Raw genomic sequence first — 16,710 nt, 5'->3', positions numbered from 1 at the left:
ATTACAAGACATCCAAAAACACCCCAGTTATAAATCTCCTGCATATTCATAAGATGAACAGTACCAGAAATACAAGGTCTTAGAACCAGGATTTTGTCTGTGACTTAAACAGAACACGATGGAGAGATAGAAATATTTCCAACAGACTGTACCACCTATGAACAGGCTTAGCATCCATGTGTAGCTGATCTTGTATATTACACAATTTAAGCACAGCATAGACTAATGTATAGTGATTTGTAAATTTACACAGGGACTGACACACATAGCCATTATGGACAGAGGTACCTTATAAACCCCCCCAATGTCCTATTTGTAAACAGGATGTCATTATTCTTTTATGAAAACCTGTATACGCTTAGAAGCATTCACCCTGGCCATTAGCATTATAAAAATATATGAATGTAGAAATCTATAGATTGTACTGTCTGCATGTAATTATTTATGTAAACAGCCACCAAGTGTCATTGTTAAAATGAGGAGAAAGTGATATGACAATATTGTGGAAACTGGGCAAACCATATGACAACCATCTCTGAGCCAGGCAGCATGCTAACTGGATGAACACACATCATGCATGAATGCAACAGTAACAGATATTTTATATGTTTATAACAGCGTGTAACATATGAGAAATGTAACATATGCAGTACTAACAGTAGTGTTTGTGCAGAACTGTACGCATTAGCTACCCACAATTAGTACCAATCAGTAGCCTACAAAATGCAAACATCCTGATGATACTTGCTAGTTATGAACTGCTACAAAGATATGTCTATCTGTGTAAGTGTCAGTAAACCTAGGCTATACCTGTGTTTAAACAATAACACTCAAGCTGATGTAGGTAGATGCAATACCAATGTTGACTGCAGGGTGTGCTGACTGAATTATTGCAAAGTATCAGAAAACCTAGGCAATAACTGTGTATTAACAAAAACACCAAAGGTGCTGTAGGCAGATACAGTAGCAAGGTTGAACTGAAGGACATGCCACACAGTCTGCAAACAACAGTGCAAACACTGGCACAACAAACACCCATTCAGTCTGTGAATAACAGACCAGTCACTGGGAAACACAGCCACACGTACAAGTGTACCAAACCATGCATTATAAGCAGCAGTCAAAGTACTAAGGCATGCGTAGACATCATCCACCTCAAAGCATATGTGAGAAATGGACCAACCAAACTGTTATTAGCTTGATGAGTACATTTCAAAAACTGTGTGCTAAAATGGTTTAATGCTACATGATATTTCAACATCTATGGATTTAAATCACAGTTTTAAGCACTGCTATAATGTGATTATTTCACTTACCTTACTGATGCATGATAAGTATTCATACATTCTAAGCAATATACATAGTAATGTAAAAAATACTAGCCTGTAAACAGGGGAAGATGTATTTCATGTAACAAAACAGAAAAAGTAATCAACATACCTCTCTCCTGGGTCTACTTCTAATCATCGAAAGACCACTTACCCGAACCTGAATTTAGCAAGACAACACCACCGAACTTTGAATTCACCGAACATTTACACTACTAAATTTTTTAACAGGGAACGTATGCACTTCACATGGGTGGGTTTGATATACTGTGGTATGTTTCTAAATTGAATGTTGGCCAAGTGTATATGTTCCCTGTTTAAAAATTTGGTAGTGTGATAATTCGGTGTAGTAGTCTTTGCAATTTATAGACAATTTACTTCTGAAGAATATTTGATAATGACCATACACATTTTTCAATGTCATATAGAGATTTTAACATCTTATAACACAGATTAGAGGAGACAAGAATCAAACCAGCAACTGCAATATACATCCAAACAGTAACCTCAACAGCTACCTGCCTGATTAATCTATCTTGATGGAAAATGCATCTTAGGAATGCAGTGGAAAAAATTGGTCTTATGACATCACCTGTATGGGGGATAGTCTACTAATATGGACTCAGTTTAGGATTTCAAAGAATGAACATGTGTTGGTCATGTAGGTAAAGAGTTAGCAAAAATTAATTCATGTCAGCACTGTGGTCAGAAACATTAACAGTAATGGAAAGCATACATTCCTCAGACAGTGGGACAGTATCATGTATCATAGAGCTTGTATTAACAGAACAATACAAGTTGCTATACATCTGGGACACGGTAAAGTATGTGGGAGTGCTAAGATGTTCCTTGGCAAAGTTGACATCACAAAGCAAATACATACATCGTCCCTGTTCTGTGTTTCTAAAGTCTGCCCATACCACTCCCTCAATCGATAAGGATGATGTTACTCTTGAATTGAATGTGATAATGAATGATAAAAGAGAACTTGATAGCACTTTTAAAAATAATACCATATTGTCAAAAACATGTCAGACATATAACTGTCTGTAGCAATCTTTACTAACCCTGCACTTAAAGTGATACTGTTAACAGGCTGTTATGGATTACAAATATATTCATAGGAATTTGATGAATAACCAAGTTTTTCACAACCATGCACAAAATAAATATTAATATCAATAAGTGGAATATGCTTCTATAAAGAAATGGTATGGATGAATAAACCAAAAGAACAATTTAAGATAGGTCTCTCCTATGTGGATTGAAAGCTACAACATGCTAAAATTTAAGCATGCTGAACGGTTTCCTTCCAGGCCAAGCTAACAGGCAGAACATGTTTTTTGTTGCTGTTTTAACCCAAACAGGTATTGCTTTACTAACACTGCAGTTAAAGAGCTACAGATTACAGGAATATTTGTAGGAATTCAACGACTAACTCAATTATTCGTAACCATGCACAAAATAAACATTAATATCAATAAGGGGAATATGCTTCTCTTCATAACTGCTTTGGGTGAAGTAAACCAAGATAACAGTTTCAGATATGTCTCCCATCAAACCTCTCAACTGTCCCAAATTACTCGGTTTTTACTGAGTTTTGGGGTCCAAATAATGGGGTGCCACGATTCCCGAGTGGCACCCCTTCATTTCCAATTTATTCTCTCTTTGCTTTTTTATTTTTTTAATTTTCGTGCTTCGTGAGCTGATGTCATCATGTGTGCGATGACATCAGCTCCACCAGCCTGTCAGACTTCAGCTGGGCTCATACGTAGCGCGTAGCACGTAGCACGTACCACATATTTCCGGCTCTGGTTCAAATGCTTTTGTGAGCAGCAATCACCAGAGCCAGAAATGATTTCGCTGGCTGCTGGATCTATTTATTTAGAAGAGGAAAGCAGTCTGAGGATGCTGGCCGGATGCTCGAGGAAAGCGAGGTAAGGAGTTTGACTTTGAAGATGCTGACAGCGAGGAAAGGAGTTTGAAGATGCTGGTTGGATTATTTATTTAGAATGCATTCTGTTCTGGCTGGACGCTTGAGGAGGAGTTTGAAGACGTTTTGAAGATGCTGGCTGGGGATTTTATTTAGAAGAAGATGGATGCTCGCTGGATGTATTTAGAGGTAAGAAGTGTGTGTGTGTGTGTGTGTGTGTGTGTGTGTGTGTGTGTGTGTGTGTGTGTGTGTGTGTGTGTGTGTGTGTGCTGTTATAGAAAAGTTTCCTGAAGTAATCAAACTGACAGTTACCACAAATGCAAGTGTGATTGATGGATTAAAAGCTGTTAGTCTGTGCTCTTGAGGCAGACAATACCTGATGTTTTCATGTCTTACAACAGACTGCAGTACAAAAGTCTGTAATTCAGAAGACTTCTGCATGATTGCAAATTTAAACATATAACAGCCGGTCAACACTATCTTCAGTTCAATGGATGATTAGAAGTAACTATCCAAACAGAAAAGAATGCCATGAGAAATACACGTAGCAAAAGCAGTGAAGATCTTTGACTGCTTTATGGCAGGTACTTACTCTTAACAAATTTCCACCACTTCAATTACATTGATATGTAGAAATGAACACTGAGAAAGAGAAACAATGGAAACAAATTGAGAGATAAAAGTTGCAGGCAAAGAGGAGTCCAGAAGCCATGGGAAAACATGGATCTGGTCATTTGTCAAGTAGCCAACTCATCAAACACAAGCTCATCAAACTGAAATAAACTGAAACAATGAACAGGACCATCCAGTCAGTAAGGCAGAAAGTCAAGATTGAATTCTCCCTATAAGAATTGAACTGCTCCAAGTAGTATATGAACAGTTTAGTTCCCTAAATAGGGAATTTTAGTATCTATACGTGGAACTGTTATAGCTTAACAAAAATGTATTAGTCAATAAGTGAGACACTTGAACTGTACCAGTAAACAGTGATTCTAAGGACTAACATGTTTGTTAAAATTGGATGCAAGTAGCCCATGACATACTTCATATATTGTTGAGGTTAATCCAAGGTAATGCATGCTATGGTGTGTGTGCATGTTTGTGTGTGTGTGTGTGTGTGTGTGTGTGTGTGTGTGTGTGTGTGTGTGTGTGTGTGTGTGTGTGTGTGTGTAGATACATTTATATCTGACTATACAGCTTTAAGACTAATGATCTAGCTATAGTGATTTGCATTTTGTCTAGTTCTGATTGCATGTTGTCCAGTTCACCTGCCTACTACACACTAGTTTCTTTCACCAAAGTTTACCTATTTCCATACATTTGTATATATTTTTGAGGTAATGAATGCCCCCCATTTAATATAACTGGTGGCTAGAGGTACTCAGGCTCAAAAGCTGTACAAGGTAAAAAGAGCCCAAAGTCCCTAGCCACCCCCACTTGTGAGCTTTGTCCTGGTTTTTTGTGCTAAGAGGTTGAGAGCTATGGTGAGAAGCAAGAACTGAATTTGTTTCCCCCATTATTGGCTTTGTTTGTCCAGGTTTTTTGTGCTAAGAGGTTAAGAGCTATTGTGAGAAGTGAGAAATAATGTCACTAAATGATAGCCATTAAGTTTCAGTCTTCCTATTTTTCAGGCAGCTGTTGATTTGGCATAGTGGTATATTGCTCTAACTGTAGTGCATAGGGTCCTTGGTTCAAAATTTGCCAGTGAAATGCATGGTGGTAACACAACATTTTATTTTGGCAACTTTACAAAATTATACAAGCAATGTTTAAAATGTGTCCCTGGTTTTTGACCTTTTGCCCCCCCCCCCCAAAAAAAAAGAAATTGAAAATAAGTGCGAGAAGCTGTGCAAGATGCCTGTTGTCATTCTATTTATAGTGTGGATGTGGAAGTAGACTTTTATGATGGAAATGTTCTGAATTGGGCAATTTTGTCATTATTGATTCATGCATTTTGTTTCATTGCCTACCATACAGCCTACTGCAAAAATGTTCAAACACTAAATTTAAAATGTGCTCTGTCTAACAAGTGTGTACAAGGAATATAATTTGGTAGAGTCAGTTAGGTGTATCAAAGAAAAGAACACGTATGTTTCCTGTTTTGTGTGCAAGGGGCCAATGATTTGAAAACAGCCCAAAGGTAATCTTTATCCACCACTGACCAGATGCATTTTGTTTGGATGTGGTGTGGGTTTCAATGAATGTGAGTTTCAAGGGCAGGGAAGTTTTAATGCCAAATTTATTTTCATTGTGAGACAGTATTGCTTTGTTTACCAGATGTCTATTAGTGTTTGTGCATTGTTGTGCTGTAAAATGTAAAAATAAAATCCAAATAATCATTGTAGAAGTAAAGCAGTATGCACACATTAGTGTGTATGGTAAACGGGGCAAAATAGCCAGGTAATGGGACATTGGAATGGCTACAGGGGGGTCTCTGGTGCCATATTTTGGTTGTCTGTTCTTCAGTTTACATTTGAAAGTTGGTATCCCACAATCCCATTGGAGTGGGTGGGGTTACATAATTATGTATGCAAATTAGATGCTAATCAGCGTACAGATTTATACCTATTTTCATGGGCCTTGTCAAGATTTTTGATATTTCCAGGTTGAGAGGTATGCCTCCCCTATGTGGACTGGAACCCTCACCATGCCAAAATGCAAGCACGTTAGATGGTTCCCTTACAGGCCAAGCTAACAAGCAACAGGTATTTGTTTTTAACAAACATTTACTGCTGCTGTTTATTTTAATTCCTGCAGAGAACAGATGAATGTAGAAACTTCAAACACTTATTGGACATTTTATTATAAAGAAATAACAGCTAGCAATATACATCTGAAAACATATGTGTAAGACTGACAGGCATTCCTTTGGTTTAAATGAACATGATTGCATTAACAATTTTGACTTTATTGGTGGAATAAATTAAAGTATGAGTTTTTATTCAGACATATAGGGCTGTGGTAGGTGATACTGTGGTACTATAGTAAACAACTACAAAATGCACAGTTATCAGTGACCTAAGCACTATAGGTGTAAGTGATGCACAAGGACAGTGCATGTGTAAAATGGTGTTGTTATATTTGTTGTAAAACATGTGCATCTACAAAGGTCATAATTATATATCTAATACACATTATTAAAGAAATTAGCATGAGAACCTAATCCACACTTATAAAGACAACAGTTACCATGACTACTTAATTATTCCCATACAACAGTCAGTTAATGGTAATAAAAAACATCTATCTGATCTATATGGTGCAGAGATCTATCTCTAAATTCCATAGGAATGCTCAGGTATACATAGAATAGAAACACCTACTGTAGTGATACATAGGCTATCTCTGCACCTTGGAGATCACCTGACAAAGCTCCTCTGCATCAGTCAGATGCAGGTCATCATAGTGGTGGCTTACCTGCACTCCAGTGCATTAAATCCCTGTATGTCTTTGGTGCTCCCTTGCAATCCAGTTCCAGATGTCTAACATCATGAAGTTCCTTGGCCTGACTCTCATCTGAAGCTCCATTCCAGCATACATGGTAAACATCTGACTGGTCTCTTCCCCAGTCCCATTGGGCGCATGGACCCATCTCAGCCTCCTTGAAGTAGTCATCTCGATGCTGCAATGGAAAATGATACATGTAAAAACAGAGATATTGCTCAGAGAGGTCCCACTTAGTTTGCAGGTAGCAATGGTCTGATCTGTAAGTGTATCAAAATCAATATTTAAAAGTGGCGCTGATGTCATGTAATCAGATCATTGGAAGATAACTAGCACATGCCACACATGGCACCATTTATCTATACCTACTGTGTATTTATGCAGTACAGCTGGGTGTTAAGCTACATGTAGCCCATTTATATGGAAGTGTGCAAATGGATCATAGGATCACAGGAAGTTACAAGGCCCTAAGGCCCTTATAAGCCTAGCCAAGAGTTTAGCCCATGTTTAGACAAGTCAGCATCCAAAGCCCCTGTCCAGCAGGGACACAGGTAGAATCCCAGGGGTGTATTTTCTGTTTCCCATCCAGTTATCCAGGTTGCGCCTGAAAAGGGACAATGAGGTACTTCGCTTGATGTGGAGAGGGAGTCTATTCCCACAGATAGTGGAGTCTCTGGAACACAAATCTGTCCTGCTCACAAGTCCTATTGATGTCGCAGACCAGGTTGAGGTCATGCATGTGGGTTAGTCGAGTGGAGCATGACTTGTGTATATGCAACAGTCCCATCAAAGCTGGGTCTGAGATGTCTTTGTACGCCAGACAGACGTCACCTCTGAGGAGTCTGCATGAAAGTGAGTAGAGGGACAGGGCTTTTAACCTATCTCTGTAGGGTAGATGTTTGAGGCCCTGGATTCTTCTGGTGAGGAACCTCTGTGGTCTCTCCAGCTGCTGCATGTGCTTTGCGAAGTACATGCCGAAGGAGGAGTTGTACTCAATAATTGGCCTTACAAGGGAAGAATACAGGGATGTCATAACCTCCTTGTTCCTGGATGAGATACCCTTATTATGAGGTGAGCCATTTAGAAAGTGTTCCGTGCAATGGAAGAAACATGGTGGTCAAAAGTCAGGTTGCTATCAACCTGGGTGCGCAAATCCTTCATGACTGATTGCATGCTTAGGACATTGTTATTAATGTGTTAATATGTGAGGACGTCACTCCTCCAAAGGGGATGATGATGCATTTTTGGCATCCAGCTTGAAGTCATGTTTCTGGCACCAGTCATTTGTTTGGGTGAGTCCCTCTTGGAGTACATCCACATCACTAGGAGAATTGATGACCATGCCCGGCTTGCAGTCATCTGCAAACTTGGTTAGCCATAGCCCACTGGCTTTGGCCTGCAACTCAAAGAAGTATATCCTGAATAACAGAGGCCCCAAGACAAATACCTGGGGTGCACCACTCGTTATGGGTCTACTGCCTGAAGTGGCTTCCCCAATTTTGATTAGGTGGGTTCTATCATGGGAGAGTGCTACCATTGATTTTGCCGAGAGGTATGTGGAACTGGAAAGAGCTTTGATAAAAGAAGTTACAACGTTTTATGACTTGAAACTGCTTGAAAAATACATCAGGACCAATGTTACACCCAGGGGTCTGAGAGTTGAGCGTTTACCAGCTTTTGAATTTTCCGAGGATGAGTCGGACCTATCCTCGGAATGGAGGGACATTTCCATTAAGTGCACTTTGGGTTGGTTAAGTGTGCTTGCCAAAAGAAATGAAAGAGTGTTACAGAAAGCTCGCTCCTCTATCCTGCTTTTGCAAGATAAATTAATTGAGGAAAGTTCGGTGTCTGTTTTTAACAAAAATTTAGTGGAAATCAAGAACAGAGTATCAAAAATTGAAGCGGAGGTTGTTTCTCGTAAGAAGAGAAAGTACCTCCGTGATGTTAGAGATCATGAGTCAGGCAAGCTGTTTTCCTGGCAGTACAGCTTTAAGAGGAAGAGAGGCGCTTCTCATGACGTCAGAAGGGGCCAGAGATCAGCCGTGGGAGAGACTTCAGCATCATCGGCGGACGAGTCGAGCAGTAGAAAGAGTGTTTCTTTTGAGAAGCCACTGGAACAGCTTGCGATCCAGAACAGACATCAGCGCAACAAAAAGGAAGGGGGCGCCGCTTTCAAAACAAGGGGAGAAGGAGATAACAGTACACTCGAACCAGATGAGGAGGGAAGCAGTTTCTTGAAGGTCATTTTCGCCAATGAAGGGAGTTTACAGCAGGTCTTCGTGCCAGATTTAAACATTGACTTTGCTAATGAAGAGGATCTATCACAGAACTTTGTACCAGGTTCATGTGTTAATGTGGACATTTGTGAAGGTGAGAATTACAACATTTTAAATCTCTCAGATTTACATATTTCCGAGAATGCCAAGCAAGTTTTGTTTAAAGGCACAAAGTTTGTACCTGTATGTTTTCCCTCTTTGGCGGACTTATCTTTAGAAATTAGAGAATTTTGTAGGAAGTTGCATCTAAGAGAATTTTTTTCGAATCAAATTGGTTTGTTTCATGATAGTAACAAGGAAGGGACTGATAACAATGTTGAAAATTTAGATAATTTAGAAAATGTAGAATGTTTTGAGGATTCCTTATTAAACATGATGCTGCATGAAAATGATTTGGTGGATATTTATGCACAGGAGGAAGTGTGTGAAGATGGGGGGGGGTTTGCTTTCAGTACGGGGTATGGCAGGCTAACAGTTCCCAAAGTACCTTTTAAAAGCTATTTTATGCCACCCAGAAGAAATTTGGTTGTTAATGTCTTTGAGAAAACGTTATTAAAAACTGTAGAGGAAGAACATAAAAAGTTTTGTGGGGAAAAGAAAAAATAATTTAAACAGGAGTGAATGGAAGGCTTTGTTAGATCTAAAAGACGTTAATAACCAGTATGTATTCACTGAAGCTGACAAGGGTGGGAACTGGGTAGTTCTCCCTAGGGATAAATACAATTCCATGGCCCTGGATTTATTGATGGATACTAGCACTTATTTAGAATTATCTCAAAATCCATTAAAGGAGTATAACACACTATTATTGGAACTACTGGAAAGGGGAGAGAGATTAGGTTTTTTGTCAACTGTGGATGTTAGAAAGTTGCATGTAAAAAATCCTAGGGTAGCCAGATTTTTTATCATTCCCAAAATACATAAGGACATCAGGAATCCTCCAGGATGCCCCATAGTCTCAGGTAAAGGAGGCTATCTACAAAATGTAGGAATATTCCTGGATTCCTTATTGAAATTTCACTTGGAAAGGGTACAGTCACATGTTAAAAACAGTGAAGAGGTGTGCTTCAAAGTTAGTAAGATTACATGGGGTGATGATTTTTATTGGGCTAGTGTGGACGTCAAGTCCCTGTACACCAGCATCAATAGATGTCACGGCTTAAAAGCAGTAGAAAAAATGTTGGGGGATGGACCAAAGACATTTTTTATTTTAAGTTTATTGGACTTCTGCCTAACGCATAATTGTTTTGATTTCGAAGGGAGGCATTTTTTGCAAAAGGAGGGCACAGCAATGGGGGCAGCTTTTGCGCCCTCATATGCTATTTTGTTCATGGCCCATTTTGAGAATTGTTATATTTATCCCTCTGTATTTTACAAAAGCAAGGTAGTTAAATATGTGAGATTTATTGACGATTTGTTATTTTTGTGCAGGGGTAGTCCAGAAGAATTTGGTAAATTCATTTTGGAGATTAAGGAAAACCCTTGGGGTCTAGATTTCACTTACATCATAGGGGGCAGAAGTATCCAATACTTGGATATAGAAATCTATTTGTGTCCAGATAAGAAAATACAATATAAGCCATACCACAAAAAGACTGCAGCCGAGAATTTTCTCCATGCATCTAGCATGCACAGTGATTCTTTGTTAAGATCTTTACCATTTGGCGAATTTAAAAGGATAGGTAGGCACACTTCTGAAAGAAGTTTGATTTCGAGTGAATTCAATAAAATTGAAAGAAAATTGATAGGGAGGGGATATTCCAAAGCAAATATCAGGGAAGCTAGGGTGAAGGTAGAATGTGAACTAGGAGTTGGTAAATCCTCTGGGAATAGGGGTAAGTCCTGGAATTTTGGGAATGTTATGAATTATATTGATACTGGAAAGAACAGGTCTGGTGACAATATGTTTTTTGTCACCAGATACTCACATTTTTCTAATATACTCAGGGAAGTAGTGTGGAGATTCTGGCCCATCATCAGTGAAGATGAAAAAATAGGAAAATTTTTCCCGTCAAGGGTTACTTTTTCTTATAGGAGATATTTTAATCTCAAGGAAATGTTGAATTTCAGAAAGGACAGCATAGTTGGAAAAAGTATTAGAAGGGGAACATTTAGATGCGGAAAATGCAAGGTTTGTAGTTGGGTTAAAAACTTGGATGGTATCAAAATCAATGATGTTAGGTACAGAGCCTCTGAATACTATGACTGCAATTCCATAGGGGTAGTATATATTATAGGTTGTGGATGTGAGAAACCAAAATGGTATGTAGGACAAACAACAAGGAAGGTGAAACTTAGGATTCTCGAGCATCTAGGCGACATAAGACATAAAAGAATGGAAAGTCCAGTAGGAAAACATTTTTGTGAAGAGCATAGGGGGGTTCCAGAGGGATTAGTATTTAGTGTATTGGGCAGGCCCAATGTACTTGGAAATGAGGCCAGGTTCCGTGAAAAACTGTTATTAATGGAATCGAGGTTCATTTTCAATTTGAAAACTCTATTTCCTAATGGAATGAATATGGAAGCTTAAGGCTATTCTACATATCTCTCAGTAGTAATGAATTTGTTAGAAATTCATGTTTGCAAAGATTGCATGGAAAATTTAAAAACACAAAATACATCAGGTGATGGTAGCTATATATAGGGTCAGTAAAATAAAATAATTAAAGAAAACATATGAATTGTTTACATTGAGATATTTATGTACGAACTTATACAGTTATATGTTTATAACAAATTTATAATATACATTTCATATAAGTAAGTTGCAATGATTTCAAAATGAGTGAGGTTTTTTTAAAAACTGCTTTTTTAATAACACTTTCATGAAGTTTCTCTCACTGCCAGATATTTGTTTGTGTATAGTTAGGAAGGAAATTAGGGGATGGTGCATCAATAATCTAATTAAATGTTAATTAAACGTTATTTAAAAATGGGTGGTGTTTGTTATGAAAATTGTATTCCAGGAGAAGGCGAAGGCCGAGGTACCAGAATTAAAAACTTTTCAAACGCACAGCAATTGTGTTCCTTTTTTGTATATTTTGACATTTTGGAGCTTTGAAGGAGTGGAGGTGTTGGGTTCTATCAGTGAGCCAGTTTGATACCCATCTGGTAACATATGGATTGATGCCTAGTTGAGAGAGTTTACTGATTATGCCCAAGTAGGCAGGTCAAGGTAGGTGGTATGCACCATCTTCACCTCGTCCATGGCTTTGGTGACTGTCTCAAGGAAGTCGACCAGATTTAACAGCTATGACCTCCCCTTGACAAAGCTAAACTGTGTGGGGTCAAGTGTTTGGAGGTTGCCAATGTCCCTGTTAATGAAGTTCATGATAATCCGTTCCATGGCCTTGCAGATCAGGCTAGTTAGGCTGATGGGTCTATAATTTTCCAGATCAGTGAATGCTCCACCTTTGTGTAAAGGGATGACAGTAGCTGTCCTCCACTCAGCTGGGACAAAGCCAGTGCTCAGACTTTGGTTTAATACAGTGCCTAATGGTGCTGCAAGTTCATGCCTAAGTTTATGTATGATACAGCCTGGGATGTTATTGGGTCCCATGGAGGGGCTGTATTTATTGCCTTTGAGATGGCAGTGATGACCTGTTCCCTAAAGATAAAGGGGGGGTGGCAGGTAATGGGGATGTCCTGATTTACTGATGGGGGACAGAGGGATGAAGTTTTCACTGAATCTGTCAGCCAGTAGGTTAGCTATATCAACAACATTTGCATATGTGGTGCCCTTGACCACCAATTCTGAACAGATCTGGGTGCTTCCTTTGAGACTGTGTACATATGTGAAGAAGGCCTTATTATTTTCTCTAGTAGATGTGGCCAATTTGGACTCAAAGTTTGTTTTAGAAGATTTCACTAGTGCTTTTATTTGCTTGTTCAGGCTAAGGAGAGATTGCGTCCAATTGGGCACCTGCTCCTTCTTGGTCCTGGACAGCAATTTTATCCTTTTGTTATATAGTTTATTTATTGCAGACAGGTTTACTCTTCCTTGCAGAGGATGATTTTATCCTGTCAGGTATTCCTGATTCCATGGATCTAGATAAGTGCTCGTATAGTACTTTGGAGTAAATTTGGACATTAGTGCCAGTTCCTGCATAGTGGGAGGGGGCTGTGTAGCTGTTTATACCATCCCTCAGGAGTTTGTAATCAGCTTTGGAAAACATTTTTTGTTTGACCCTAGCTGGGGGAGGGGGGGGTCTGGGGAGATACTTCAAAAGTGTACCACATTATGGTCGAATCTTACCAGGGAAGATGATATTGTATGGATGCAGCATTGGTTACTCATGTTGGTTAATACCAAGTCCATGATATTATCACCTCTTGTGGAGGTATAGAGTAGCTCTTCCAAGGCATTTGCATTGATAAAATCAAGGAATCTGGGCATTTGCATTCTAGCATGAGTAGTTTTTCCAGTCTATGGTTGTGTTGTTAAAATTGCCTAGGATCAGGGTAAAGGGTTGAATCTTGATAGATTCGGAGAGGTCCAGATAGGTGGAGTGGGCATCTTGAGTCAAATTTGGGGGCCTATGATTTGAATTGGGGTCTTGTCAACAGTTAACTACACCTGGAGTGTCTTCTGTGCATCATACTGTTTGACCAGCCTGGAGGTGTGTGCGCCTTTAATATATATTTAAACTCCACCTCCTTTGGCTTTGCTGCTCACAGTTTGGGGTCTGAATGTATGATAGAATGAGAAGCCAGGTAAGGCGGGGTGCCCTCCGCAGCTTTGAACCAGGTTTCTGTGACTGCACATATGTCAGCATCTTCCAGGTTTAAGAATGCTTGCAATGAGTGCATTTTCATATTTAGACTCCTAGCGTTTACCTTTAATTTGCTCTTTGTTGAAATTTTTGTGTTGGTTTTATCAATCTCAGGACTTTTCCTAAAAAGGGCACTATGAGGGAGGCAAGAGCCTTTGCCAGAAGCCTGAAGCCCAAGTGAGACAGATGCAGGCCATCTCTAACAAACCATCATGGTCTGGCAATCATATCTTCCCAGGCTGTCAGGTACTGGATCCTGCTGGAATGACACCAGAAACTAAGCCAATTGCTAAAGTCAATCATTTTCTGTTTCTATTGAGGCATCATTCTGGGTGACGGTAGATTGCTGCTTAAGGCTAGGGACATACCTGCCTGGAACACATATTTAGCAAACTCAATCAAGTCTCTCTTCATATAGTCCAGGGAGGTATATCTTAAGTCGTTCACTCCAACATGGACTATGACAGAGTCATAACAGTACCTGTTGTTAAGAGACTTGAGTGCGTGCATGATATGGCAGATTCTGGCATCTGACAGACAACTAACCGTGACTTTCTCCTTATCCAGCCTATTGAGAGGTACATCTGTGTGTCTCACAATGGAGTCTCCTATGACTAATATGTTGGGTTTATGGTTAGGCCTTTGTGGTTTCAAGAGACAGGTGTGTAGACTATGCGTGGCATGTGGTGTGGAGGGTTGTGGAGTTCACTTGTGTTTTTGCCTCTGAGGTTTCCTTTGTTTGGGTTTGTTTTTGTTGAGAACCTCCACATATGTGAGTGTGTGTTGTGTATTCATGGGTGGTGTTTGAGGTGTAATGATTGTGTTGATTCCAACACCTAGACTTTTAATGAATCTCATTAATAATGTATACACTGGCAAATGGTAGCATTTCCATTTTGATGAATACTGTATCTGCTAAAGTTACTCATTGTCAAAGGTAAAATTGTAAATTCATTTGTATTGAAACTGTGAGCTTTAAAAGAAATTGTTGTAAGTTACTGGATTAATGTTTGATTCACCTTTATGTATACAGATGCTATTTTCATTAATTGATTTCATTCCCACATGCAGTTGTAGAAACAGATTTACACTGCAGATGTGAACAGTTCATAAAAATAGATGTATGGATCATCCATATTTCTTACTGGTAATTCCTTACACTCTGTGGTGTAACTACAGAAACCTAAGGGTTCTGGCACTAACTATATGTAGTATGTTCTTTTGGATATTTCTTCATTGATGTTTCTTAACAAAAGTGTCATCACTACTGACTTAGTATACAAAGGATCCATACTGTATGTGGCCTGCCTACAGATCCTGATGTTTTCAAATGCTTTCTGTGTGGTGTTCAGTTGTTAGTTTGCATAGTATTTTGATGAGAAATGCATGCAGACACCTGTGATGTTGTCTTTATACATATACTCAACATAAAATCCCATACACAGACTCTAAAGATATGTTATGTTTATTTTATTAATTTTATGTATATGGACACTGTTGTTACGTTTTATATGTCACTTTAGTATATGTCACAGACAGTGTTGTACAGACCTTTGCATTGCACAGGAATGCATACTGTTTATGTTGACATACACTGTCCACAGAATCATCTGCATAAATGGGACCACACAGGAATAAGATCATGTACATATCATTGTCTTTCTGAAGGCCAACTGTCCTACAGGTGACAATTTCTCCACACAGGAAAATTACATCATACTCAATGCTGTCCGACAACACGAACAAAGACTCCTTGGACTTTCTGACAATTCATTAAGGAAAAATGAAAGCTTGAGCGACCTCACCATCATAATAAGTGCAGTTGAAGGTCAGAATAATCATAATAAGTGCAGCTGAATGTCAGAATAGATCCCATAATACCTGCAGATGGCAATGCTCAGACATGATCCTTGATTTAGCCAACCGATTAAGACAATATTTGAGATTGAGGGATACCACTGGTGGTGGACCACAACTGGCCCCCCTGATGATATCACAATATTTCTGGCCTAACTGCATACAGCAAGAGAGAAGCAACGCATACCTGGGGGTGGGAGAGAAGCTGGAGTTTTTGGTCAAACATGTATGCCTTTCTTTCCCTGACATGGCTAAGTACAGAGAAAATTACTGCATATTGCTGTAACATGCATATTCCTGTATTGTCATTTCTGATTTACAGTAGCAGATTTGAGCCGCGCACACCGATCCAAACAGGGTGATGATGATGATGATGATGATGATGATGAAGAATGTAAGTTTAATGACATGAAGTCATACAACTGCAGTACAGATGGAACTGTCCAAACAACATGTGTAATGCTGTCTGCATTAATATGCACAGGTCTATCTACTTTAGCACAAAGGCGGGTGAGTGCCTCCATACTGTGTTACTGTGACCACTACTGGTACTGCTGTTTATTGTCATATTGCTGTTTCACTAACATTGTACACTACAGGTACATCCAGTGTTGGCCCAATCCATGCAGGTTCAGGTTCAGACAGACCAGGTATAGTACTGCAACAGGTTCATAGCTTGCAGCAATGTATAGCACACATGTCAATAATTTTCAACACAGGGCCATTGTCCATCACATAAGCATCTGCAGCCCATGTCACTGTGTTGTATATGAGATGCTTTCAATATTGTTTTGGCTAAATACATGACTGTTTTGTCTTTCTCTTTACTTTTCCACTGCAGGAACCAGAATACAACCCACAAACTCTCCACAGCGGGAATGTATCAGTGCTACGCTGTTAACTGCCCTTCATACATGTCATTGCTGTTACTCCTGTTATTGTCCTTCATTATTACCGTGTCCTTCTTCCCATTCCTAGGCCAGACTGCATCAGTATCAACTGCACAAGCAAGTGGTATGTGTATGCCAAACCTTCTGTATGTTTTAACCGTGTTCAAGTGGTTAATGGTGACAATGATGTGATCGGTAAAGCTGATTTTT

This window comes from Protopterus annectens, chromosome 9.part0, assembly GCF_019279795.1.
Source record: "Protopterus annectens isolate FY-2018-M chromosome 9.part0, PAN1.0, whole genome shotgun sequence".
Lineage (NCBI taxonomy): Eukaryota > Metazoa > Chordata > Ceratodontiformes > Protopteridae > Protopterus > Protopterus annectens.
This window is presented reverse-complemented; position numbering follows the sequence as displayed.